Raw genomic sequence first — 25,887 nt, 5'->3', positions numbered from 1 at the left:
TGTGTGTGTGTGTGTGTGTGTGTGTGTGTGTGTGTGTGTGTGTGTGTGTGTGTGTGTGTGTGTGTGTGTGTGTCGTGGGGGTGATCAAGTGTTGTCAAGTGTAACCTATGAGTGTACAGTTTCTTGTAAATTTCCTCACCAGATCGACCCGTTCGCGCGCCACTGTTCTGGAAGTCACTTTTCACCAAGCCCCCGTTTTAAACCCGGGAACACCGTGCAGGCTGCACGCGCGTCTGGCCCTGGTAAAGGCTTTACAATCTGTTCCATTGATTTCCTCTTATCAAATAAACAGAATGGCACCGCGTGCGTGGACACACCTCTACCCCTCCATACACCTCCTTAAACCCTCTCACGCACTGCATGTGCCTGCTCGCGCACCCCTCCCCTACAGTCCCGAGACGCGAGCAGCTGTGATTCCATGTAAATGTTAGATGATTGACACCTCGTGATTCTACCCCACCCCCCCCTTCTTTCCCTAATAGCATATCGCATATTATTAATGCACAGTTTATGCAATAAACGAGCGTGTTGGGTTGCTGTTTTCTTATCTCCTGGTAACAATGCAACCAGTGAATAGATTGCCCCTGATTTGATTCACCATTTTTGATTAATGCCTGGTGAGAGGCCGTCGAGAAACGGCTGATTAATGTGATGTGATGTGATGCTGAAATGTGATATTGGCTGGAATTGCTCTAGTTGACCCTTTAAATGTAGCCGTAATCCGTGTGATCGCTTTGATTACGTACTATAGTCTAATTGTTGTCTTCAAGGCTTGCCCTATCATCTCCCATCTGGAAGTACTCTGACATATAGCCACAGAGTAGTCACCCCGCTATAGAACATTAATGTAAGCTTCGTTTTAAACCCTGTAGCTGTCTTTCCCTCTTTTCTCTTTTTCATCTCCTTTTTCCTCTCTGAAGAGAGCAGAAGAGTGGGCTGATATCGGCCTCATGTTGCCTATAGATTTTCGTTTATATAATCGATTGAAATGTCCCAATACATTGATTTTTGACTCAGTGTTTTACAAACAAGCGTTTATCGGTCTCGATTTTATGTTAGGAATGATTCCAGCGTGACACGAGCCACAGATGAGACGGGAGTTATTGGCAAGTGATCTAAATACAAACAAGTAAACATATTTTGTTTTGCTTGTGAAATATCAAAATTGACCGGGACAGATAAAACAAGAGAGAGGGGACAGATAATAGACACAAAAGCATTGTCCTCCTCTCCTGCCGATGAAATACTGAAAAAACACAAAGCGGTTCCTTCCTCTGAAATTCTCCTTGAATTATATACCTTCACATTGCGGAATATTAAATTAAAGTTGGATAAGTCCATGTAGAGGGGAGGCTGCGTCCAATACGGACTCATTTCCCCTATTCTGTAGCGGCAACACTTCGCTCCCCTCTTTTCAATGACAATGTGCCAAAAATCTAGGCATTTTCAAAACAGATTCCATACGCTATAAGCGGATTGCTACTGAGCGTACGAGTAAGAGACAGAAAAGAGAAACGGAATGCTATTTTACCAAAGGTATAGTTTTTATTTCTCTTTTGTTGCTGCATGGGTATATGCTTTTGGGAATTTAAAGGAAGGAATATTCAAAGTTATAAACTGATTGTGTGCTTATGTATTCGAGTTGTCTGGTTTAAGGTCCATGCCATTAAAACGTCGAGAAGTTTTAGGTTGGGTTAATGTGGGGGAAAAGTTCATTTGTATCGGACATTATTCGGTGTTTGAATGGGAGGAGAAGAAATTTTAGATTTCTCTGTGGAGTTATGTCTGTACGTAATGTGTAACGCAAAGTATGGGAATATTATTTGCTTCTCCCGGCAAACGTATTTTGCAAGTGAAACTATATGAACAAGTTGTATATAATTTAGAGGAATTAATTAGTTAGTATCGCAAGGTTTTGTTTTATTCAAATTCACTGTGCACTGCCACGCAATATTCTAATGTGGAATTGACATGAATTTTGATATGTGATTAAATTCTGACCAGTTTGATGCACTTGATTTGACCATAAATTCCATTATTTTGGGGCTATATTTGTCCATTGATATTTATGGATTTTGATAAAGGAAAACTATTTTTTATTTAACATTACCTCCTTGAGTCCTTGTGTGTTTCCGTCGCTTACACACGCTGCACGTGTGCTGTTGCTTCTCTGCGTGTTGTGACTTGTGTTGGGGATATTCTGGTTATGGGTCTGTGTGTAGCCTAAGGGAGATGTATGATGGGTATAGAGGGTTTGCCAGTGGGGCTGTGTGTTTTGAGGAAAGGGTCAAACTTCCCCAGTCGTGACCTAACGGACCCCAGAGGGCGCCGGTGCTTTGGACTAAAAGCATCAGATTTGAAACAAGGGAGAACCCCTAACCTCCCAGTCCTTATGGCAGGAGTCAGACCGCTACCGAGGGCTGAACATGCCTCAAAGCAATGGCAAACAATGGTCCAGGGAGAAAGCGTCAAGAATGTGATCCTATATTATTGTATTATTATTGTAATAACAATTCACAAAAAGCAATAGTAGTTATATTTTTATTCGTATTCGTTTGAAAATTAAACACTTGCAAATGGTCGTTCTGATATAAGCTCAAGTGGCAACGTACGGTCCTTTTTTATCGTTTTATTTCACCCTTCAGTCTAACCTGGGGACACACACACACACACACACACACTCTCTGAGTTTACAGATAATCTGTAATTAATTGGGGATTCTGAGATATGGAAATGGGGCGAAATGTTAGTTAACTTGGTCTTTTGTCAAGCAGCCTCCGGAGAAAGAGCATCGTCTGCTGGAACAGCGAGAGGGAGGCGACCGGGGGATTTACAAATGCATAAGGTTAAGATAAGGGGTACCGGGCCCTTAAATCCGCCTTACTTTCTTCTTTCACCGTGAAAACAAAAGAAAAGACAAGTGGATGTCTGCAATATATGGACAAGTCCCTCACAGTCGCCTGCTACGAGTGTATTAGTCTGCGTCTTCGCAAGAAAATAAGTGACCACTTAAAAATAAAATCAATCAATAGTTAAACATTCAGAACAACCTTTAGTCCATCGCACCAGGTTTGTTATTATAGCCTTAAGATTCTGCGAGACCAGAAAAGCTGTCCATTGCCTCATTGCCTCTTGCTCCATGCTGGTTTTCCAACCAGGCAGCGGCTTGTCTGGCTTCTCGTGTCCGCTGAGTGAGTCGCCTCTCCGGGAAGAGCAGTTTGGAATCCCTGGAGGACTCTAAAAAGCCACAGCCTCAGATTTCCGAAAAGTGACGCCTCGGCTGACTACATTTAACACAGGTCACAGCCCTAGTAGTCCGGGAAACAGCAGCCCTGGGTCGAGCTTGGTTCGGGCTGGGTCGGTGGAGGTCTGGTTCAGTTGTAGGCTACTGCAGTAGGATGTATTGGCTGCCAGCAGCCTTATCATAGGATCCCAAAACCCAGCTCAGTCAATTCACCCCCTTCGATTTTTTTCATGAAGGAGAAGCGATCTCCTGCTTCCCTACACGATGAAGACCATGTTAAGGTCTTTCTCCCGATAGCGACTGGAGAGAGAGAGATCAAGTTAAGTTAAAAGGGTCAAGGTGGAAGGAGCATAGTTAAACGGACTAATGCAATGAATAGGCCTATTATACATGTATTGTTTTGAATGGTGTGTTGGATTCAATGGGTCTTACATTGCCTGAGGTGTTATGCATGGATCTATAAAGCCCAGTCATCCTATGTGGGTGGCTTTGATGCTCATGTATTTGTATTTTTTTTTCTTCTTCTAAGGTGATGCTTGTGTAGGCTATAGGCTACTTTCTATTAATCACGAGATAAATGTTTACCATCGTATCGTCACAACAACAAAAACACATTATAAACATGTTGTTATTTTAACCTATATCTTCTAATGACTGGTTCGTTTCTTATAATGTAGCTTATTCATTAGGCTTATCTTCTAGTACGTCATATAAATGTTGCTATGTTCTTGACATCCATAGACGCGTAGACCAAACTATGCTCTTCAATGCTCTACAACAAGTCAAATCCATGCTACAATATTTAACCTTTTAAATACTCTTAAAACATGATGAAGGAAGAACGTAATGTAGGCCTTATAATTTAGACTTTATTAATTGACTTTGCATGAAGTTATGATATTGAGATTTATTTGATATGTAAATAAATATCATACATACCCACCTTTTGGATAAGGCCGGCGTGTTCCCCCGCTGTATAGGCCTAAACGCCTGCTCTCTTCAGCTTTTCGTAGCCAGACATATGCTTTTTTTGTTCTGTCATAGTTTTACAACTATGTAATAAACATATCGATATTGTGTTCAATATTGACAACATGTCCTTGTTTACATACGGTATTCAATCGGTTTACACATTTACAACACATTTAAACACGTTCAATTAGTCTCTATCTGAAACACGGTTCTATGTAAGCCTCTTCATTCTGTGCATCTCTCAAGATTCCACATATTTAAATCCAGTACATCAAATATTATCCTATATATTTAATACAATCAGGATATCAAAATAAGCAAACGCATCAATACATTTGGAATATATACTGACATTCTGAACAGCTTTAACATAATTCTATATTTTATATGTGCCTTGCACAGGGTGGAATATCCGCCTATAGTTTTTCCTCATCTGCGGACCTTTATATAAAAAAAGGATGAATTATCTCTAATTCTATACCCTATTTGGTTAACAGGAAATGGCTATTTGTTGTTGTGTATGTCTTTGGACTGACCGGTAAAACCGTAAAACATTTCCCCCGTTAAGATCACTTTGGTCTATCTGACGCGTTCCGTTCTACGGCCTTTGCTCTGGACAGGGGCTCGGTGCGTCATTTGCAATGTGGAGACTGTTGATCAGCTCGCTAATTACACCTCTCTCTCTCTGTTTCTCTCTCTCTTCCTCTCTCTCCCACCCTCTCTCATTCGCCCTTTCTCTTCCATTCCCAGAGTGCATATCGGGAATAGACACACAAAGACATGCGCACTCAACTTAATCAGCCATTTTTTTAAACAGGGCTAAAACGATAATAATTAGCAGAATAAAGACATATCGGATTTTCATTTCCTTTCCGCCGTTTCTCGACCCCTCCACAACCGAAACTGAGAGGCTGCAGTCGAGACATCTTTCACCGATCGGACCCAAAGGATAGCTTTCATACCGCTTGCCATTTTGTATGTTTATTTTTTTTCAATAAAGTTGGGAGGATTATACATTTTTTTCCCCTTTTTTCATTTTTGTGTTATCATATTTCGCAACCATTGGATGTGACTTTGTTTTCAAACCAAAAACAGGAGACGAAAGGGAACGGACTGCGGGGGGTAGAAAGTAAGTTTTTTGTATAACTTTTATTGAGTAGTGGGTGTTCAATTCAGGTCAAATGTTGAATATCTTTTTAAGTGGATCCGTCAGAATCTTTGACATAGCGTTCAGCGTATAACAGCTGTTTTCATGCGGTATGTTTTCGGCAATAGCCCAGCCTAGCTTTGCCTTGGAAAACATCGCATATTGAGGTGTTTGTTGAAGTCCTGCTTTGGTTTTACTAGCAGAGAATTGTCACGGGCCAGTCGAAAGCCTTTACGTGAGTGTCATTGCTGCCTCGGCCAAATCTGCTCTCAAAGTTTGCTAAGGTTTGTCTGATTCCGATCGTATGTCATACGATCTGTGAAATACAACGTAAAACAAATCGTTACATGATATGACGTATTTCCCCGGTGTGGCTTGGTTAATTACGGCGCTAGACTAGACGTAACAAGGTCCGATCTCTGGTGGTCTAGGATATGTGAATGTTTTATCCCTGTTGTTTCCACCCGGTCAAAGAGTTCTGCCTGGTTTCAGTGCTGGACCACTTGTAAAAGCTGGACCTGACGGTTCGGCATTTAGGCTACAATGTATCCATTCATATATTTTCTTATGTCGCTATCTTCCTCACGTTATTGTTACGTTTAACACCGTATAAATTCTAAAGCGACGTGTAGAGCAACACGATTTACACCGTCACGCTTATATATTGTTTAGATAGATGCATGTACTGTCTTTTTAGATTATACTATTGAGATTCAATGTGTATTCAATGTATAATGGTCCTACAAATCCCAATTACCTGCTGCGTGTAAAGGAGTAGCCATGTACCGAGGCGTGGGTGGCTGTGTCGCCGGTGGAGGATACCAGTCGTTGGGCTACTGATAGCACGCAGGTCCCCTGGATCCAGAAACTCACGGTTCTTAAATCTTTTTGATAAAATATTAAAAACCGGCATTGGGGAAAAAAAGAGCATAAGAGGCCCAAACTCTTCATTATGTGTTCTGTATTTTCTTTACTCCTGTCCTATTGCCGTAACGTAAGATTCATGTTCTCCCCATTCATTCGCTTTGGTGGGTTCATATTTTTTCTCCATATAATGAATTGTCCTTCCATTGCCAGTGATGAGGTTTTAGCCCAGGCTTCGGTGGTGACTTGTCTATGCATGCTGATTGTTTAGTGTAACTTGGGGTACAGAGGAGAGGTGAGGAGAGGGGCTGTGGTAGGTTTTTTGCCTGATGGCTGGTTTGAGGTAGAGTCTTGGCTGGGATTGGGACACGACAGTGACAGGGACATCGATCGCTTGCATTAAGAGAGAAAAAAACCCCACCGGGACACGAGAGGCAGCTTCAAACTCCGGTATGTAGGTTGTGTGTGTGTGTTTGCGCTCTCCGCTCGCTCTTTCTAGGGGACATCAGCAGCTTGATGATTTCTACTGGATTTCAACTACGGCTTTCTCTTCTTCGGCGTATTAGGACGATTTTTACATTTCTTTGTTTTTGCTTTGATTTAAGGGGAAATCATTTGAGCTATTTTCGGGTATTTGTAGTTCTTTAGCTAGATAAATAACTTTTGAAACAAATGCAACCACCGTTTATATTTTATGGATATACGATCTTTTTAAATTAAGGACTGTTGGACTAAAGCAAAAATGAAGATTGCAGAAATAATTTTTACCATTGTACAATTTTGGATACAATTATTTTGATAAATATTTGTATTAAAGTATTATTATTATTATTATTATTATTATTATTATTATTATGCTGCAATAGTGGTTTGGAACTATGACTTGCATATTTTAAGGATATTTCCAACGAATTACATTTGTTAATTTTTGTGCATTAATGAGTCTGAGAATTAAACTTGATATAGCCTATTTGACACCTTTAAACATTTATCTGAATAGTGGTGATTTGGGAGCAATGGGTTCAATGCTATGTAGTAAAATTCATGTTTGCTACAAATGGTGTATTACTAATAAGCTACGCAACACTCCATTTAACGATGTTAAAAACCCCAAAAAAGGAAATGATGAGAAAAGATGGAAAAATGTAATTGCAGTGAGTTTCGTCAGTATTTTTCTCACAGAACATGGCTGCGTCGTTTCTCGCTCTCAGTCCTGTTCTTAAGGCAATGCTACTGGACCTTCAGTTTGTCTGACGACTCCGCGTTGGTTTTGTTTTACTGTGATGATGAATATTCTTATTATTACAGCAATATTATTACTGTGTGCGCTCGCACGCACGCACGCGCCTGCGATATAAAGCACATTAGCCTGGGTTTAAAGCAAGCCTCGATAGGGGATTGAGGATGTGTTTGACCTATACTGCCAGTCTTGGAGGACAATTGAAAATGAAGAGTAAAAGCTGTAATTGGTTATTATCAAAAACAATGCAAGGCGTTTCAGTACATCAATGTACTTACAACAGGAGAAGGTAAAGGCGGCAGAGACAGAATAACAGAATATATATAAAAGCGCTTCTACATCTGCATTGCTTGCTGTTTGGGGTTTTAGGCTGGGTTTCTGTGTAGCACTTTGTGACATCGGCTGATGTAAAAAGGGCTGTATTAATACATTTTATTGAAATTTGATTGTATAATAACACGTGTATTGGTGTGTATAAAACACATCGAGCCAATGGCCACAGGAATGAACACAAAACAAGAGACAGCCCCATGGTTCTTCTGTGTAAAGGCTTATAGTTTAACTGCATTTAAAACTCACAACATCGTGTATTAGTGCTTCTTATACGATTCAACATCTTCCACAGCTGAAAGCACGTTTCATCATTACAACCTTAATCAAGGTGCTACTAGAGAGAAAGGCAATAGGGGGAAGAAGAAGGGATAGGAGAAGAGAAGCAGAGGGGCAAGGAGAGAGAAAGAAGGAGAGAGATAGAGGGGCAGGGAGAGAGATAGAGGGAGAGGGGCAGGGAGAGCGATGGAGGGAGAGGGGCAGGGAGAAAGTGAGGAAGAGAGGGAGAGTGGCAGGGAGAGAGCGAGGAAGAGAGGGAGAGCGGCAGGGAGAGAGTGAGGAAGAGAGGGAGAGCGGCAGGGAGAGAGTGAGGAAGAGAGGGAGAGTGGCAGGGAGAGAGTGAGGAAGAGAGGGAGAGTGGCAGGGAGAGAGCGAGGAAGAGAGGGAGAGCGGCAGGGAGAGAGTGAGGAAGAGAGCGAGAGTGGCAGGGAGAGAGATAGAGAGGGAGAGCGACAGGGAGAAACTGAGGGAGAGTGGCAGGGAGAGAGTGAGGAAGAGAGGGAGAGCGGCAGGGAGAGAGCGAGGAAGAGAGCGAGAGTGGCAGGGAGAGAGCGAGGAAGAGAGGGAGAGCGGCAGGGAGAGAGCGAGGAAGAGAGCGAGAGCGGCAGGGAGAGAGTGAGGAAGAGAGGGAGAGTGGCAGGGAGAGAGATAGAGAGGGAGAGCGACAGGGAGAAACTGAGGGAGAGTGGCAGGGAGAGAGTGAGGAAGAGAGGGAGAGTGGCAGGGAGAGAGTGAGGAAGAGAGGGAGAGTGGCAGGGAGAGAGTGAGGAGAGGAAGAGAGGGAGAGTGGCAGGGAGAGAGTGAGGAAGAGAGGGAGAGTGGCAGGGAGAGAGCGAGGAAGAGAGGGAGAGCGGCAGGGAGAGAGTGAGGAAGAGAGGGAGAGTGGCAGGGAGAGAGTGAGGAAGAGAGGGAGAGTGGCAGGGAGAGAGTGAGGAAGAGAGGGAGAGTGGCAGGGAGAGAGCGAGGAAGAGAGGGAGAGCGGCAGGGAGAGAGTGAGGAAGAGAGGGAGAGTGGCAGGGAGAGAGTGAGGAAGAGAGTGAGAGCGGCAGGGAGAGAGTGAGGAAGAGAGGGAGAGCGGCAGGGAGAGAGTGAGGAAGAGAGGGAGAGTGGCAGGGAGAGAGTGAGGAAGAGAGGGAGAGTGGCAGGGAGAGAGCGAGGAAGAGAGGGAGAGCGGCAGGGAGAGAGTGAGGAAGAGAGGGAGAGTGGCAGGGAGAGAGTGAGGAAGAGAGGGAGAGTGGCAGGGAGAGAGTGAGGAAGAGAGGGAGAGTGGCAGGGAGAGAGCGAGGAAGAGAGGGAGAGCGGCAGGGAGAGAGTGGAGGAAGAGAGGGAGAGTGGCAGGGAGAGAGTGAGGAAGAGAGTGAGAGCGGCAGGGAGAGAGTGAGGAAGAGAGGGAGAGCGGCAGGGAGAGAGCGAGGAAGAGAGCGAGAGCGGCAGGGAGAGAGCGAGGAAGAGAGGGAGAGCGCCAGGGAGAGAGCGAGGAAGAGAGCGAGAGCGGCAGGGAGAGAGTGAGGAAGAGAGGGAGAGTGGCAGGGAGAGAGTGAGGAAGAGAGTGAGAGCGGCAGGGAGAGAGTGAGGAAGAGAGGGAGAGCGGCAGGGAGAGAGCGAGGAAGAGAGCGAGAGCGGCAGGGAGAGAGTGAGGAAGAGAGGGAGAGCGGCAGGGAGAGAGTGAGGAAGAGAGTGAGAGCGGCAGGGAGAGAGTGAGGAAGAGAGCGAGAGCGGCAGGGAGAGAGTGAGGAAGAGAGGGAGAGTGGCAGGGAGAGAGTGAGGAAGAGAGTGAGAGCGGCAGGGAGAGAGTGAGGAAGAGAGGGAGAGCGGCAGGGAGAGAGTGAGGAAGAGAGGGAGAGCGGCAGGGAGAGAGGAGCGAGGAAGAGAGCGAGAGCGGCAGGGAGAGAGCGAGGAAGAGAGGGAGAGCGGCAGGGAGAGAGCGAGGAAGAGAGTGAGAGCGGCAGGGAGAGAGCGAGGAAGAGAGGGAGAGCGGCAGGGAGAGAGATAGAGAGGGAGAGCGACAGGGAGAGAGCGAGGAAGAGAGCGAGAGCGGCAGGGAGAGAGTGAGGAAGAGAGGGAGAGCGGCAGGGAGAGAGCGAGGAAGAGAGCGAGAGCGGCAGGGAGAGAGATAGAGGAAGAGAGGGAGAGGGGCACGGAGAAAGATAGAGAGGGAGAGCGGCAGGGAGAAAGATAGAGAGGGAGAGCGGCAGGGAGAAACTGAGGAAGAGAGGGAGAGTGGCAGGGAGAGAGTGAGGAAGAGAGGGTGAGTGGCAGGGAGAGAGCGAGGAAGAGAGGGTGAGGGGCAGGGAGAGAAATAGAGGTGAAACCTCCCTATAACTCTCTCCGGGCAGGCAGGCATATCCAGCAGGAAGATTGTCTCCAGCCTCTCTTCGGGTCGACGATGTGTCATTTCCACCCAGCCTCATCACCCTCTACCTATCTGATATTAATGGGAAAATCAATATTTCAGGGATTAAATTTCCCTCCTTCATTTTTTATGGTTTCTACCTCAATAAGTCTCTTTTCTAATAGATGGAAGTCAGATGATTTAAAATCCTGAGAGAGAGAGAGAGAGAGAGAGAGAGAGAGAGAGAGAGAGAGAGAGAGAGAATTGCAACAAGCCTATCTTCCTGCATTTTAATGTTAATTTCCTGTAGATCTCTATAGGACGTAGTCAGGAGGACAGTCTCACTGCTTTACCAATCAGACTAAAGGTCGAAATGGGAAAAATATGAGTCTGGTTGAATACATAAGACGGCCTAGTAATCCAAGTAGTAGTTATTACTAAAGAGAAGATCCCTTACACATGCACACACACACTTAGGTTATTTCCAAATCCCAATCATTGAATACCACGGTCGGGTGAACAGAATGACTTTGTACACACCAGACAGTCGAGTAGGATTCTCTTTTTTTTCTTCGTTTTTAACGGAAGGAAATGGATGTATTTTGGAGAAATTGTAAATGTGGTGTTTGATATGTGGTTGGTGTGTGATGAATGGAAGTTAATGAAATGGCCTAGCAGCAGTAGCCTGTGTGATTATACAGGCACAGATGCATTACCATAGTCGTACGCATCTCATTTTCACATGGAATAGACTAGGACTCCTCTGGCCCTGCAGACCTTCATTAAGAGACAGTACAAATGTGGACGCGCACCTTCCTTCCTCTACCATCTGGTGTGTGTCAAACAGCTGGGTGATTTTCATATGTGCTAGGGTTATTGTTCTCAGTTTTTCGTCACATCAGACTGACCTAGATTGAGAGAGGGATAGCTATAGATAGAGGGACAGACTCAGTTGGTAGAGCTTGGGGTTTTGCAACACCAGGGTTGAGGGTTTGATTCCCACGGGAGAAAAGTACGAGAATGTATTCACTGCCTACTGTATGTTGCTCTGGATAAGAGTGTCTACTAAATGACTGAAATGTAAAGAGAGAGAGAGAGAGGGACGATGGGTTTGTAATCGTAGCAGCAGGTACGCTTGGCTTGGATTCACAGCCATTAGGATGTGACAAGCACAACCTCCCACATCCTGTTATTAAAACTAAAACACTCATACCCTGCTTATTCTCTTGTCTTCCTGTGCCTCCCCTCCAGTACTTCATTTCGTTTTTCCCTCTTTCATTTAATTTGGGATGAGGTGTAGGCTAGTGTCGGTCAGTGATCTTTTTAATGGTTTTAATGTTAGGTTAGAGATACACATCGTTGTAATACAGTCCACACTAATTCTCTCCCCATACAGTCACTCAGTTCAAAGGAAACAACCTGGTTCTCTCCCCATACAGTCACTCAGTTTAAAGGAAACAACCTGGTTCTCTCCCCATACAGTCACTCAGTTTAAAGGAAACAACCTGGTTCTCTCCCCATACAGTCACTCAGTTTAAAGGAAACAACCTGGTTCTCTCCCCATACAGTCACTCAGTTTAAAGGAAACAACCTGGTTCTCTCCCCATACAGTCACTCAGTTTAAAGGAAACAACCTGGTTCTCTCCCCATACAGTCACTCAGTTTAAAGGAAACAACCTGGTTCTCTCCCCATACAGTCACTCAGTTTAAAGGAAACAACCTGGTTCTCTCCCCATACAGTCACTCAGTTTAAAGGAAACAACCTGGTTCTCTCCCCATACAGTCACTCAGTTTAAAGGAAACAACCTGGTTCTCTCCCCATACAGTCACTCAGTTTAAAGGAAACAACCTGGTTCTCTCCCCATACAGTCACTCAGTTTAAAGGAAACAACCCACGCAGCGATTTGTTTCACTCCGATTTCAATTTCCTTTGACGATCTCAGTTTTTAGAGTCTCTGTTTTTTTTTATGCATAAAACAAATGTGTCAGAATACTGAGGTGTTTTATGCAGTCAGACATAATGAAGAGATGAGGAGAAATGAAGAACATACATTTACCGTTGATACGGTTGTTTGAGAAGCGTGTGTGTGTGTGTGTGTGTGTGTGTGTGTGTGTGTGTATGTGTGTGTGTGTGTGTGTGTGTGTGTGTGTGTGTGTGTGTGTGTGTGTGTGTGTATTTGAGAAGTGTGTGCGCACGCGTGTGTGTGTGTATTTGAGAAGCACATATATGTGTGTGTGTGTGTTTCAGAAGCGTGTGTGTTTCAGAAGCATGTGTGTATTCCTGGTGTGAGAGAGTAGGGTAGCGTCAGTACTGTGGTCCCAGGGCCTAGAAGCCTGTAGCAGGAAAAGCCAAGAACTCAGGAGCAGCCAAGCTTAATATCTTAAAGAAGGGGGCATTCTGTGACTGTTCTGGAGCAGTACCGCTGAGCGAGAGAGAGAGAGAGATGGAGAGAGAGAGAGATGGAGAGAGAGAGATGAGAGAGCGAGACGGAGAGAGAGATGGAGAGAGAGACGGATAGGGAGAGACAGAGAGAGAGAGAGAGAGATGGAGAGAGAGAGGTAAAAGACTTGGAACAGGTTCAAGCCTCTTGTAGCTCCTGGGGGCGGCTGCTTGTGAATATGCACACGTTTAGTGTAATTAGCAGCTAACTATATGAGCATATGCAGATGATCATATGGAAGGGGGCTTGTACTGCCGGAGGGGTGTGTGTGAGGGGGGGATCAGCTCCATTGTACTGCCGTGGAACGGGCCAGTAATAATGGGTCTGGAGGGGTGTGTGGGGGGGGGGGGGGGGATCATCTCCATTGTACTGCCGTGGAACGGGCCAGTAATAATGGGTCTGGAGGGGTGTGTGTGAGGGGGGGATCAGCTCCATTGTACTGCCGTGGAACGGGCCAGTAATAATGGGTCTGGAGGCAGTTGGTCCACTCCGCCGTGGATACGCATAACAGCCAATCTGATTTATGCCTGGAAGCTGTGTGGCGATGTGACCAAATTTCATTAGTAGCCAGTGAAACTTGGTTAATTGTGCTGACTAATGTCTAATGTCCCCTGGTTGGTCGGTCGGTCGGATAAATGACTCATGTTTCGCTTGTGCCGGAATTTACATATGCAAAATGATCCCTGCCAGCCTCAGTTCCTCATCTGGTGTGTAGGAGTGACAGAAGGGAGTGTGAGAGAGAGGTGCAGCTTGTAGGCTTGCGGCTGTGGGGCATTGATGTCAATGTGTCTGTCGGTGATTTGAATGTGTCTGTCGGTGATTTGAATTAGAGGTCGGCCGATTATGATTATTATTATTTTTCCACCGCCGATACCGATACCGATTATTTGAGGACCAAAAAAGCCTATACCGATTAATCGGCCAATTTTTTTATTTTTTATTTATTTGTAATAATGACAGTTACAACAATACTGAATGAACACTTATTTTAACTTAATATAATACATCAATAAAATCAATTTAGCCTCAAATAAATAATGAAACATGTTCAATTTGGTTTAAATAATGCAAAAACAAAGTGTTGGAGAAGAAAGTAAAAGTGCAATATGTGCCATGTAAGAAAGCTAACGTTTAAGTTCCTTGCTCAGAACATGAGAACATATGAAAGCTGGTGGTTCCTTTTAACATGAATCTTCAATATTCCCACGTAAGAAGTTTTAGGTTGTAGTTATTATAGGAATTATAGGACTATTTCTCTCTATACGATTTGTATTTCATATACATTTGACTATTGGATGTTCTTATAGGCACTTTAGTATTGCCAGTGTAACAGTATAGCTTCCATCCCTCTCCACGCTCCGACCTGGGCTCAAACCAGGAACACATCGACAACAGCCACCCTCAAAGCAGCGTTACCCATGCAGAGCAAGGGGAACAACTACTCCAAGTCTCAGAGCGAGTGACGTTTGAAACGCTATTAGCGCGCACCTGCTAACTAGCTAGCCATTTCAAATCAGTTACACCAGCCTAATCTTGGGAGTTGATAGGCTTGAAGTCATGAACAGTGCAATGCTTGAAGCACAGCGAAGAGCTGCTGGCAAAACGCACGAAAGTGCTGTTTGAATGAATGCTTACGAGCCTGCTGCTGCCTACCACTGCTCAGTCAGACTGCTCTATCAAATCATAGACTTAATTATAACATAATAACACACAGAAATACGAGCCTTTGGTCATTAATATGGTCCAATCCGGAAACTATCATCTCAAAACAAAACATTTTTACTTTCAGTGAAATACGGAACCGTTCCGTATTTTATCTAACGGGTGGCATCGCTAAGTCTAAAAATTCCTCTTACATTGCACAACTTTCAATGTTATGTCACAATCACGTAAAATTCTGGCAAATTAGTTTGCAACGAGCCAGGCAGCCCAAACTGTTGCATATACCCTGACTCTGCTTGCAATGAACGCAAGAGAAATGACACAATTTCACCTGGTTAATATTGCCTGCTAACCTGGATTTCTTTTAGCTAAATATGCAGGTTTAAAAATATATACTTCTTTGATTTTAAGAAAGGCATTGATGTTTATGGTTAGGTACAGTCGTGCAACGATTGTGCTTTTTTGCAAATGCGCTTTTGTTAAATCATCCTCCGTTTGGCGACGTCGGCTATCTTTGTTAGGAAGAAATAGTCTTCACAGTTCGCAACGAGCCAGGCGGCCCAAACTGCTGCATATACCCTGACTCTGTTGCAAGAGAAGTGACACATTTTCCCTAGTTAAAAGAAATTCATGTTAGCAGGCAATATTAACTAAATATGCAGGTTTAAAATTATATACTTGTGTATTGATTTTAAGAAAGGCATTGATGTTTATGGTTGGAGCAACGTGTACCTAAGCGATTATATGCAACGCAGGACAGGCTAGATAAACTAGTATTATCATCAACCATGTGTAGTTAACTAGTGATTATGATTGATTGATTTTTTTTAATAAGATAAGTTTAATGCTAGCTAGCAACTTACCCTGGCTTCTTACTGCATTCGCGTAACAGGCAGGCTCCTCATGGAGTGCAATGTAAAGCAGGTGGTTAGAGCATTGGACTAGTTAACCATAAGGTTGCAAGATTGAATCCCCGAGCTGACAAGGTAAAAATCTGTCGTTCTGCCCCTGAACAAGGCAGTTAACCCACTGTTCCTAGGCCGTCATTGAAAATAAGAATGTGTTCTTAACTGACTTGCCTAGTTAAATAAAGGTCAAAAAAAAAATTTAATTCGGCCAAATCGGCGTCCAAAATACCGATTTCCGATTGTTATGAAAACTTGAAATCGGCACTAATTAATCGGCCATTCCGATTAATCGGTCGACCTCTAAATTGAATGTGTTTGTCGGTGATGTGTGTGTCAGTAATGGCAACGTATAGGAGGGGATGACAAGACAACAATATGTGCATGACAGCTGTGTGCATGTGTGTGAGTTTTAGTGTGTGTGTGAGTTTTAGTGTGTGTGTGTGTGAGTTTTAGTGTGTGTGTGTGTGTGAGAGAGTTTTAGTGCGTGTGTGTGTGTGAGTTTTAGTGTGTGTGTGTGAGTTTTACTGTGTGTGTGTGTGAGTTTTAGTGTGTGTGTGTGTGTGTGTGTGAGTTTTACTGTGTGTGTGTGTGTGTGTGTGTGTGTGTGTGTGTGTGTGTGTGTGTGTGTGTGTGTGTGTGTGTGTGTGTGTGTGAGAGAGAGTTTTACTGTGTGTGTGTGAGTTTTAGTGTGTGTGTGTGAGTTTTACTGTGTGTGTGTGTTTGAGTTTTAGTGTGTGTGTGTGTGAGTTTTAGTGTGTGTGAGTTTCATCCATATGTGCTTAATGTTCAGCAGTGTTGTTTAATTTGTTTCTGATTAGTTGTCCAGGCTCAGACTCTGACAAACAGAAAGTCAGACAGAGGATGAAGTTTCTCCAGGAACTTCCTGTATCCCCCTTTATGCAATGACCCTACATACATATATTTAACATTCTGCCATCATCTGTTAATTCCTATAGCCATAGACTGAGAGAGAAAGAGAGAAAGAGAGGGAGCGAGAGAGAGAGAGAGAGAGAGAGAGAGGGAGAGAGAGAGAAGTTAGGTGCTAGTACTTCATTTATCAGTTTTTCTTTACAGAAAGGTAAAGTGATGTAATTGCCTTTCAGAGCTAGGAATGGTGCTTCATACAAGTGTGAAAGCATGGGAGTAGGTTTTGCATAATGCCTGCCTGGTGGTTGAATGGGTCATTGAATGGTTAACTGAGTGACAGAGGTGAAAGTGAGATGAAATGCTCTCTCCTTTCCATTTTACTCCCTTTTTCCAGCCTCCCTTGCCGGGTAGGTGATTTTTGTCGATGGGCAGGAGAACAACGAGCTCAGGCTCATATTTCCTGTATGTGTGTGTGTGTGTGTGCGTGCGTGCGTGTGTTTGCGTGTGTATGTGCACATCTCTGTCGTCACGTGAAGTAATAATGATAATGGGACTGGCAGGGTAAACTGTGCTTCTGTAGGCCTCTATACAGAACAACCCTAGCTGGGGCATGGGGAGGAGAGGACTGGGCATCTTGGCCTGATTTTCTGCTGAAGGGAGTTGAGATGATTTTTTAAGATTTTGGAATATCTTCGTTTTTTTGTAGGTGATTGCAAATCTATTTGAATGGAAGTTGTGGATGTTTGTATTTGGATTGCAGGTGTTCCTGCATGCAGATGCTTATGTACGTACGTGAGAGAGAGAGAGAGAGAGAGAGAGAGAGAGAGAGAGAAGAGAGAGAGAGAGAGAGAGAGAGAGAGAGAGAGAGAGAGAGAGAGAGAGAGAGAGAGAGAGAGATACTTGTGTGTCTTGTAAGTAATGCTTTGAGTTCCATACAGACTGGACTTGGACGTGACGCGTCACTGGAATTCCATCTGGTGTGTGGAAATGATCAGTGGGGAGAAACACAGAACGCGACAAAGGGCGGCGTTTTTCTGTTTTTGTTTTCTATCGTCCGGTAGGATCCTCTTTCACTCTTTCTCTGACCTTATACACGCTGTCCCTTGTTTTTTCATCTCTCGCTTTTCATATGCTAATGTGAAACGGAGGACAGGCTGAGTGGTGGAGGACAAAGAGAGGCCTTTCTCTCACCCTCTCTCTCTGTCTCTCTCTCTCTGTCTTTCTCTCTCTCTGTCGCTCTCTCTCTTTGTCTCTCTCTCTCTCTCTCTCTCTCTCTTTCTCTCCCCCCCCCTCTCTCTCTCTCTCTGTAGCTCTCTCTCTCTGTCTCTATCTCTGTCTCTCTCTCTCTCTCTGTCGCTCTCTCTCTTTGTCTCTCTCTTTCTCTCTCTCTTTCTCTACCTCTCTCTCTCTCTTTCTCTCTCTCTGTCTCTCTCTGTCTCTCTCTCTCTTTCTCTTGCTCTCTCTTTCGCTCTCTCTCCCTCTCTCTCTTTGTCTCTCTCTTTGTCTCTCTATCTCTCTTTCTCTCTCTCTCTTTCTCTTGCTCTCTCTTTCGCTCTCTCTCCCTCTCTCTCTTTCTCTCTCTCTTTGTCTCTCTCTTTCGCTCTCTCTCCCTCTCTCTTTCTCGGTCTCGGTCTGCACTCGAGATCTTCGGCTCTGACACAGTAAAACCTGCTGTTTTGCTGCCAAGCAAAGTGGATCTCTCTCTCTTTCTCTCTCTCTCTCTCTCTCTCTCTCTCTCCCTCTCTCTCTCTCTCTCTCTCTCACTCTTCTGCTTGCTCTCTCTCTCTCTCTCTCTCTCTCTCACTCTTCTGCTCTCTCTTCCCCTCTCTGTCAGACTAATACATTTACTACGATCCAGTCCTCAACACTCACTCACTCACGCACGCACGCACCCCCCCCCCCCCCCCGCCCCACACACACACACAATCTGTCCCTTATGAGCTTGTCCAACATGACATGGACAGAGTTGTTAAGGAAGATCCATGTTATCAGGCGGATGTAATTTGTAATTTGTGTCCTCATTGAAAACCTTCATTATTCAACACTCCTGTCTAAATGTTTTTGGTTGCTGTTGGTACAGCGCCAGTCAGGTCTCTCTTTATCTCTCTCTCTCTCTCTCTCTCTCTCTCTCTCTCTCTCTCTCTCTCTCTCTCTCTCTTTCTCTCTCTCTCTCTCTCTCTTTCTCTCTCTCTCTCTCTCTCTGTCTTTCTCACTCTCTCTCTCTTTCTCTCTCTCTCTCTCTCTCTCTCTCTCTCTGTCTTTCTCACTCTCTCTCCCTTTCTCTCTATCTCTCTCCTCTCTCGGCATCGGTCGGTCTTTTAAGAAAATAAATGGGGATTTTTATTTTCTCTCTATTCTGTCATTTCTCAGGCTCTGAAAGGCAGTTTTGCATGCGACATCTGACACAGGATATTATGGATGGAAAAAATGAGGCAAAATATTTCAATTGGAATATTTGTTTTTTTGAAAAGGGGATTTTCATAGTGGTAGAAAACAACACAATATTGGCTTTGTGTCTGTGTGTTAATAATTTGGCTCTTTATTTAATTTGTAGTCCTGTCGGTCTTAGGGTCAAACAGTCTTCCCCATCTCTCTGTCGCTCTCTCTGTCTCTCTCTCTGTCTGTCTCTCTCTCTCTCTCCCTCTTTCTCTCTCGCTCTCTCTCCCTCTCGCTCTCACGCACTCTCTCGCTCTTTCTATCTTTCTCCATCCCTCTCTCTCTCCCCATCTCTCTTTCTCTCACTCCCTCTCTTTCTCTTTCTCCCTCTCGCTAGAGGAGAGGAGAGGAGATGAGAAGAGGGGTATTGTTTTGTATTCTAGATTCTTTGTAATGTTTTTTCTCATTTCACCTCCACCGGTCTGAGAAGTTTAAGAAAGTAATTCGGCTGAAAAGTCAACCTCTCAACAAAATGAAATTCAATCACCTAAGTTTGGCAGTGCTGTTTAGACATTCTTGTCACCATACACATGGGATGGCTGTCAAGACCCGACCTAATACAAACACAATCTATTTTGTGAGAGGCAGGAGTCATAGAAGAATTGAGGTGTGGTAATAAGAAGGGCAGACATATGGTTTACCTGAGGGATGCTGCTGGTCAGAGGGGCTCTGTATGTCTGAGTGACCCATTAATACCCATTACTGTCCACCAGGAAATAAGACAAGTGTCTCCATGGCTCCTCTCTCTCTTGATCCTCTTCTCCTCTCCTCCTCTCTCTTGATCCTCTTCTCCTCTCCTCCTCTCTCTTGATCCTCTTCTCCTCTCCTCCTCTGTCTTGATCCTCTTCTCTCCTCCTCTATCTTGATCCTCTTCTCCTCTCCTCTATCTTGATCCTCTTCTCCTCTCCTCTCTCTTGATCCTCTTCTCCTCTCCTCCTCTGTCTTGATCCAGTTCTCCTCTCCTCTATCTTGATCCTCTTCTCCTCTCCTCTATCTTGATCCTCTTCTCCTCTCCTCCTCTATGTTGATCCTCTTCTCCTTTCCTCCTCTATCTTGATCCTCTTCTCTCCTCCTCTATCTAGATCCTCTTCTCCTCTCCTTCTCTGTCTGTATCCTCTTCTCCTCTCCTCTATCTCAATCCTCTTCTCCTTTCCTCTATCTTGATCCTCTTCTCCTCTCCTCCTCTATCTTGATCCTCTTCTCCTCTCCTCCGCTGTCTTGATCCTCTTCTCCTCTCCTCTGTCGTGATCCTCTTCTCTTCTCCTCCTCTGTCTTGATCCTCTTCTCCTCTCCTATCCTCTCTCTTGATCCTCTTCTCCTCTCTTCTCCTCTATGTTGATCCTCTTCTCCTTTCCTCTATCTTGATCCTCTTCTCCTCTCCTCCTCTATCTTGATCCTCTTCTCCTCTCCTCCTCTATCTTGATCCTCTTTTCCTCTCCTCCTCTGTCTTGATCCTCTTCTCCTTTCCTATCCTCTCTCTTGATCCTCTTCTCTCCTCTGTCTTGATCCTCTTCTCTTCTCCTCCTCTGTCTTGATCCTCTTCTCCTCTCCTATCCTCTCTCTTGATCCTCTTCTCCTGTCCTATCCTCTCTTGTTCCTCTTCTCATCTCCTCTGTCTTGATCCTCTTCTCCTCTCCTATCCTCTCTCTTGATCCTTTTCTCCTCTCCTATCCTCTCTCTTGATCCTCTTCTCCTCTCCTCCGCTGTCTTGATCCTCTTCTTCTCTCCTCCTCTCTCTTGATCCTCTTCTCTCCTCTCTCTTGATCCTCCTCTCCATTCCTCTATCTTGATCCTCTTCTCCTCTCCTATCCTCTCTTTTGATCCTCTTCTCCTCTCCTCCTCTATCTTGATCCTCTTCTCCTCTCCTCCTCTATCTTGATCCTCTTTTCCTCTCCTCCTCTGTCTTGATCCTCTTCTCCTTTCCTATCCTCTCTCTTGATCCTCTTCTCTCTGTCTTGATCCTCTTCTCTTCTCCTCCTCTGTCTTGATCCTCTTCTCCTCTCCTATCCTCTCTCTTGATCCTCTTCTCCTGTCCTATCCTCTCTTGTTCCTCTTCTCATCTCCTCTGTCTTGATCCTCTTCTCCTCTCCTATCCTCTCTCTTGATCCTTTTCTCCTCTCCTATCCTCTCTCTTGATCCTCTTCTCCTCTCCTCCGCTGTCTTGATCCTCTTCTTCTCTCCTCCTCTCTCTTGATCCTCTTCTCTCCTCTCTCTTGATCCTCCTCTCCATTCCTCTATCTTGATCCTCTTCTCCTCTCCTATCCTCTCTTTTGATCCTCTTCTCCTCTACTCCTCTAACTTGATCCTCTTCTTCTCTCCTCCTCTCTTGATCCTCTTCTCTCCTCTCTTGATCCTCCTCTCCATTCCTCTATCTTGATCCTCTTCTCCTCTCCTCCGCTGTCTTGATCCTCTTCTTCTCTCCTCCTCTCTCTTGATCCGCTTCTCTCCTCTCTATTGATCCTCTTCTCCATTCCTCTATCTTGATCCTTTTCTCCTCTCCTATCCTCTCTCTTGATCACTTCTCTCCTCTCTCTTGATCTTCTCCTCTCCTCCTCTGTCTTGATCCTCTTCTCCTCTCCTATCCTCTCTCTTGGTCCTCTTCTCCTCTCTTCTCCTCTCATCTCTAAACATATCTGATGGTAAATGTGTGTTTGTATTTTGGATGTATTGTGTTTACACATGATTTTATAAGTATTGTGTTCATACAGTATTTTAGAACTATTGTGTTCATACAGTATTTTAGAAGTATTGTGTTTATACAGTATTTTAGAAGGAGTGTGTTTATACAGTATTGTGTAAGTATTGTGTTTATAAACAGTATTCTAGAATTATTGTGTTTATACAGTATTCTAGATGTACTGTGTTTATACAATATTCCAGATGTATTGTGTTGATACAGTATCCCTGGTGGTGATAAATTGTTTTGGGGAACAAGGCCCTTGCCAAGCCTCATTAGGGGATAAGAGGCTAATTAAATATGCATTAGCTGTGACTAAAACAAACACAGCAATGAGATCTTCCCTCATGAATATACGGGGAAGTAATTATTTATCCCCTTGGAGAGGGAGATGGGGAGAGGGGGAGAGAAGTGGGTATGAACAAGATGGTGCCGGAGAAGAAGGCAGACGTTTTACGTGCCCCCAGCCGATTGTGTTTTTTTGTTCGTTTATTTGCGTTGTTTGTAACTTATTTTTTAACTTATTTTGTACATAATGTTGCCGCTACCGTCTCTTATGACCGAAAATATCTTCTAGACATCAGGACTACGATTACTCACCACGGAGTAGCAGAATCCTTTGATTACTCACCACGGACTACCAGAATCCTTTGATTACTCACCACGGACTGGCAGAATCCTTTTTCCTTTTACGAGTCTGACGAGCCCGACGAGAGGGATATACCGCTTCCTCGGGAACAGGCCCCGATGTCACGTCCTGACCAGCAGGTGGAGTAGGCGTATAAGTTTTGGTCAGGGCGTGGCAGAAGGAGTTGTGTTTTGTATGTCCTGTCTAGGTTGGGTTGTTCTATGTATAGTTAATTGGGGTGGACTTCCAATTGAAGGCAGGTGTGTGGTGTTGCCTTTGATTGGGAGTCCTATATTAGTTGGGTGTGTTCGTCTGTGTGTTTGTGGGGAATTGTTTGTGAGCACTGCGTTTATTGAGCCTGCTACACTGTCTAGTCGTGAGTACTGTTTTGTTTTTCCTGTGGATGCTGTTCGTTTTTTCCCATTAAAAGAATGAGTATCCACATACCCGCTGCATTTTGGTCTTCTCTTCAACACCACGACGAAATCCGTGACACCCGATCCCCGTGATCTGCGTGAAGAGGAGGCGGAGAAAGAGGGGCCGAAGGGCGGGCTGCCTTCTGTGAATTCGTAGTCGATCGATTAAACCCCCACTTCCCTCCATTCTGCTACCAAACGTTGCAATCCTTGGAGAAAATGTAATCGACTAGTTACGTGGAAGATTAAACTACCAACGGGACATTAAAAACTGTAACGTCTTATGCTTCATGGAGTCGTGGCTGAATGACAACATTATCAACATACACCTGGCTGATTATAAGCTGTACCGGCAGGATAGAACAGCGGCGTCTGGTAAGACAAGGGGCAGCGGACTATGTATTTTTGTAAATAACAGCTGGTGCACGATATCTAAGGAAGTCTCGAGCTATTGCTCGTCTGAGGTAGAGTATCTCATGATAAGCTGTAGACCACACGACCTACCGAGAGAGTTTTCATCTGTATTTTTCGTAGCTGTTTACATACCACCACAGTCAGAGGTTGGCACCAAGACAACATTGAATGAGCTATATTCTGCCATAAGCAAACAAGAAAACGCTAACCCAGAGGCGGCCCTACTAGTAGCCGGGGACTTTAATGCAGGGAAACTTAAATCCGTTTTACCAAATTTCTGTCAGCATGTTAAATGTGCAACCAAAGGAAAAAGAACTCTGGACCACCTATACTCCACACATAGAGGTGCATACAAAGCTCTCCCTCGCCTTCCATTTAGCATATCTGACCATAATTCTAGCCTCCTGATTCCTGCTTACAAGCAAAAATTAAAGCAGGAAGCACCAGTGACTAGATCAATAAGAAAGCGGTCAGAAGAAGCAGATGCTAAGCTACCGGACTGTTTTGCTAGCACAGACTGGAATATGTTCCGGGATTCTTCCATTGGCATTGAGGAGTACACCACATCAGTCATTGGCTTCATCAATAAGTGCATTGATGACATCGTCCCCACAGTGACCGTATGTACATACCACAACCAGAAGCCATGGATTACAGGCAGCATCCGCACTGAGCTAAAGGATAGAGCTGCCGCTTTCAAGGAGCGGGACTCTAACCCGGAAGCTTATAAGAAATCCCGGTATATCCTCCGACGAACCATCAAACAGGCAAAGCATCAATACAGGACTAAGATCGAATTGTACTACACCGGCTCTGATGCTCGTCGGATGTGGCAGGGCTTGCAAACAATTACAGCCGATGTGAGTTGCAGCCGATGTGAGTACGACTTTTAAACAGGTCAACATTCACAAGGCCACAGAGCCAGACGGATTACCAGGACGTGTACTGCGAGCATGCGCTGACCAACTGGAAAGTGTCTTCACAGAGATTTTCAACCTCTCCCTGTCCGAGTCTGTAATACCAACATGTTTTAAGCAGACCATCATAGTCCCTGTCCCCAAGAACACTAAGGTAACCTGCCTAAATGACTACCGACCCTTAGCACTCACGGCTGTATCCATTACATGCTTTGAAAGGCTGGTCATGGCTCACATCAACACCATTATTCCAGAAACCCTAGACCCACTCCAATTTGCATACCGCCCCAACAGATCCACAGATGCAATCTCTATTGCTCTCCACACTGCCCTTTCCCACCTGGACAAAAAATAACAACTATGTGAGAATGCTGTTCATTGAGTACAGCTCAGTGTTCAACACCATAGTGCTATCAAAGCTCATCAATAAGCTAAGGATCCTGGGACTAAATACCTTTCTCTTCAACTGGATCCTGTACTTCCTGACGGGCCGCCCCCAGGTGGTAAGGGTAGGTAGCAACACATCTGCAATGCTGATCCTCAACACAGGGGCCCCTCAGGGGTGCGTGCTCAGTCCCCTCCTCTACTCCCTGTTCACCCATGACTGTACGGCCAGGCACGACTCCAACACCATCATTAAATTTGCCGATGACACAACAGTGGTTGGCCTGACACCGACAACGATGAGACAGCCTATAGGGAGGAGGTCAGAGACCTGGCCGTGTGGTGCAGGACAACAACCTCTCCCTCAACGTGATCAAGACAAAGGAGATGATTGTGGACTACAGGAAAAAGAGGACCTAGCACACCCCCATTCTCATCGACGGGGCTGCATTTAAGCAGGTTGAGAGCTTCAAGTTCCTTGGTGTCCACATCACCAACAAACTAACATGGTCCAAGCACACTAAGACAGTCGTGAAGAGGGCACAACAAAACCTATTCCTCCTCAGGAGACTGAAATGTTTGGCATGGGTCCTCAGATCCTCAAAAGGTTCTACAGCTGTACCACCGAGAGCATCCTGACTGGTTGCATTGCTGCCTCGTATGGCAACTGCTCGGCCTCCGAACGCAAGGCACAACAGAGGGTAGTGCGAACAGCCCAGTACATCACTGGGGCCAAGCTTCCTGCCATCCAGGTCCTCTATACCAGGTGGTGTCAGAGGAAGGCACTAAAAATTGTCAAAGACTCCAGCCACTCTAGTCACAGACTGTTCTCTCTGCTACCGCACGACAAGCGGTACTTGAGCGCCAAGTCTAGGTCCAAGAGGCTTCTAAACAGCTTCTACCCCCAAGCCATCCCTGTAGCTCAGTTGGTAGAGCATGGTGTTTGCAACGCCAAGGTTGTGGGTTTGATTCCCACGGGGGGCCAGTACAAAAAAAAAAAAAATGTATGAAATGAAATGTATGCATTCACTGCTGTAAGTCCCTCTGGATAAGAGTGTCTGCTAAATGACTAAAATGTAAAAAAAATAAGACTCCTGAACATCTAGTCAAAATGGCTACTCAGACTATTTGCACTGCCCCCTCCCCCTCTTCACATCACTGCTACTCTCTGTTGTCATCTATGCATAGTCACTTTAATAACTCTAGTTCAGTAGTGGGTTACTGCTGTTTTACTATTGGGTTAGTACTGGGTTAGTACTGGGTTAATAGTAGGTTAGTACTGGGTTAATACTGGTACTAGGTTAATACTGGGTTACTAGTAGGTTAGTACTGGGTTACTACTGGGTTAGTACTGGTTTACTACTGGGTTACTAGTAGGTTAATACTAGGTTACTACTGGGTTAGTACTGGTTTACTACTGGTTTACTACTGGGTTACTACTGACTTACTACTGGGTTACTACTGGGTTAATACTGGTTTACTACTTGGTTACTACTGGGTTAGTACTGGTTTACTACTGGGTTACTACTTGTTTACTACTGGGTTACTACTGGGTTACTACTGGGTTAATACTAGGTTAATACTGGGTTACTAGTAGGTTAATACTAGGTTACTACTGGGTTATTACTAGGTTAATACTAGGTTACTACTGGGATACTACTGGGTTAATAATAGGTTACTACTGGGTTACTACTGGGTTAATACTGGGTTACTATGAAAGTACAGGGCC

At 44.7% G+C, this 25,887-nt stretch overlaps 1 protein-coding gene across 3 annotated transcripts in view; it reads left to right on the top strand.

The window, feature by feature from the left end:
* The first annotated feature begins 1,230 nt into the window (after nucleotides 1-1,230).
* LOC106590546 (zinc finger homeobox protein 4) overlaps nucleotides 1,231-25,887 on the top strand; it is a 179,073-nt gene continuing 154,416 nt past the window's right edge. For 2 of the 3 annotated variants that reach the window (XM_045710974.2, XM_014181653.3), the window contains exon 1: nucleotides 4,815-5,345. The gene's annotated coding sequence lies outside the window, so the exon portion shown is untranslated. Of the gene's footprint in view, nucleotides 1,537-4,814; nucleotides 5,346-25,887 lie in introns of those variants that run through there. The other variant, XM_014181654.3, reaches the window with a different exon arrangement.

Source organism: Salmo salar, chromosome 29 (assembly GCF_965601325.2).
Source record: "Salmo salar chromosome 29, fSalSal1, whole genome shotgun sequence".
Taxonomy (NCBI): domain Eukaryota; kingdom Metazoa; phylum Chordata; class Actinopteri; order Salmoniformes; family Salmonidae; genus Salmo; species Salmo salar.
The sequence above is the reverse complement of the archived record's forward strand: the minus strand, read 5'-3'. Positions and strand labels throughout refer to the sequence as shown.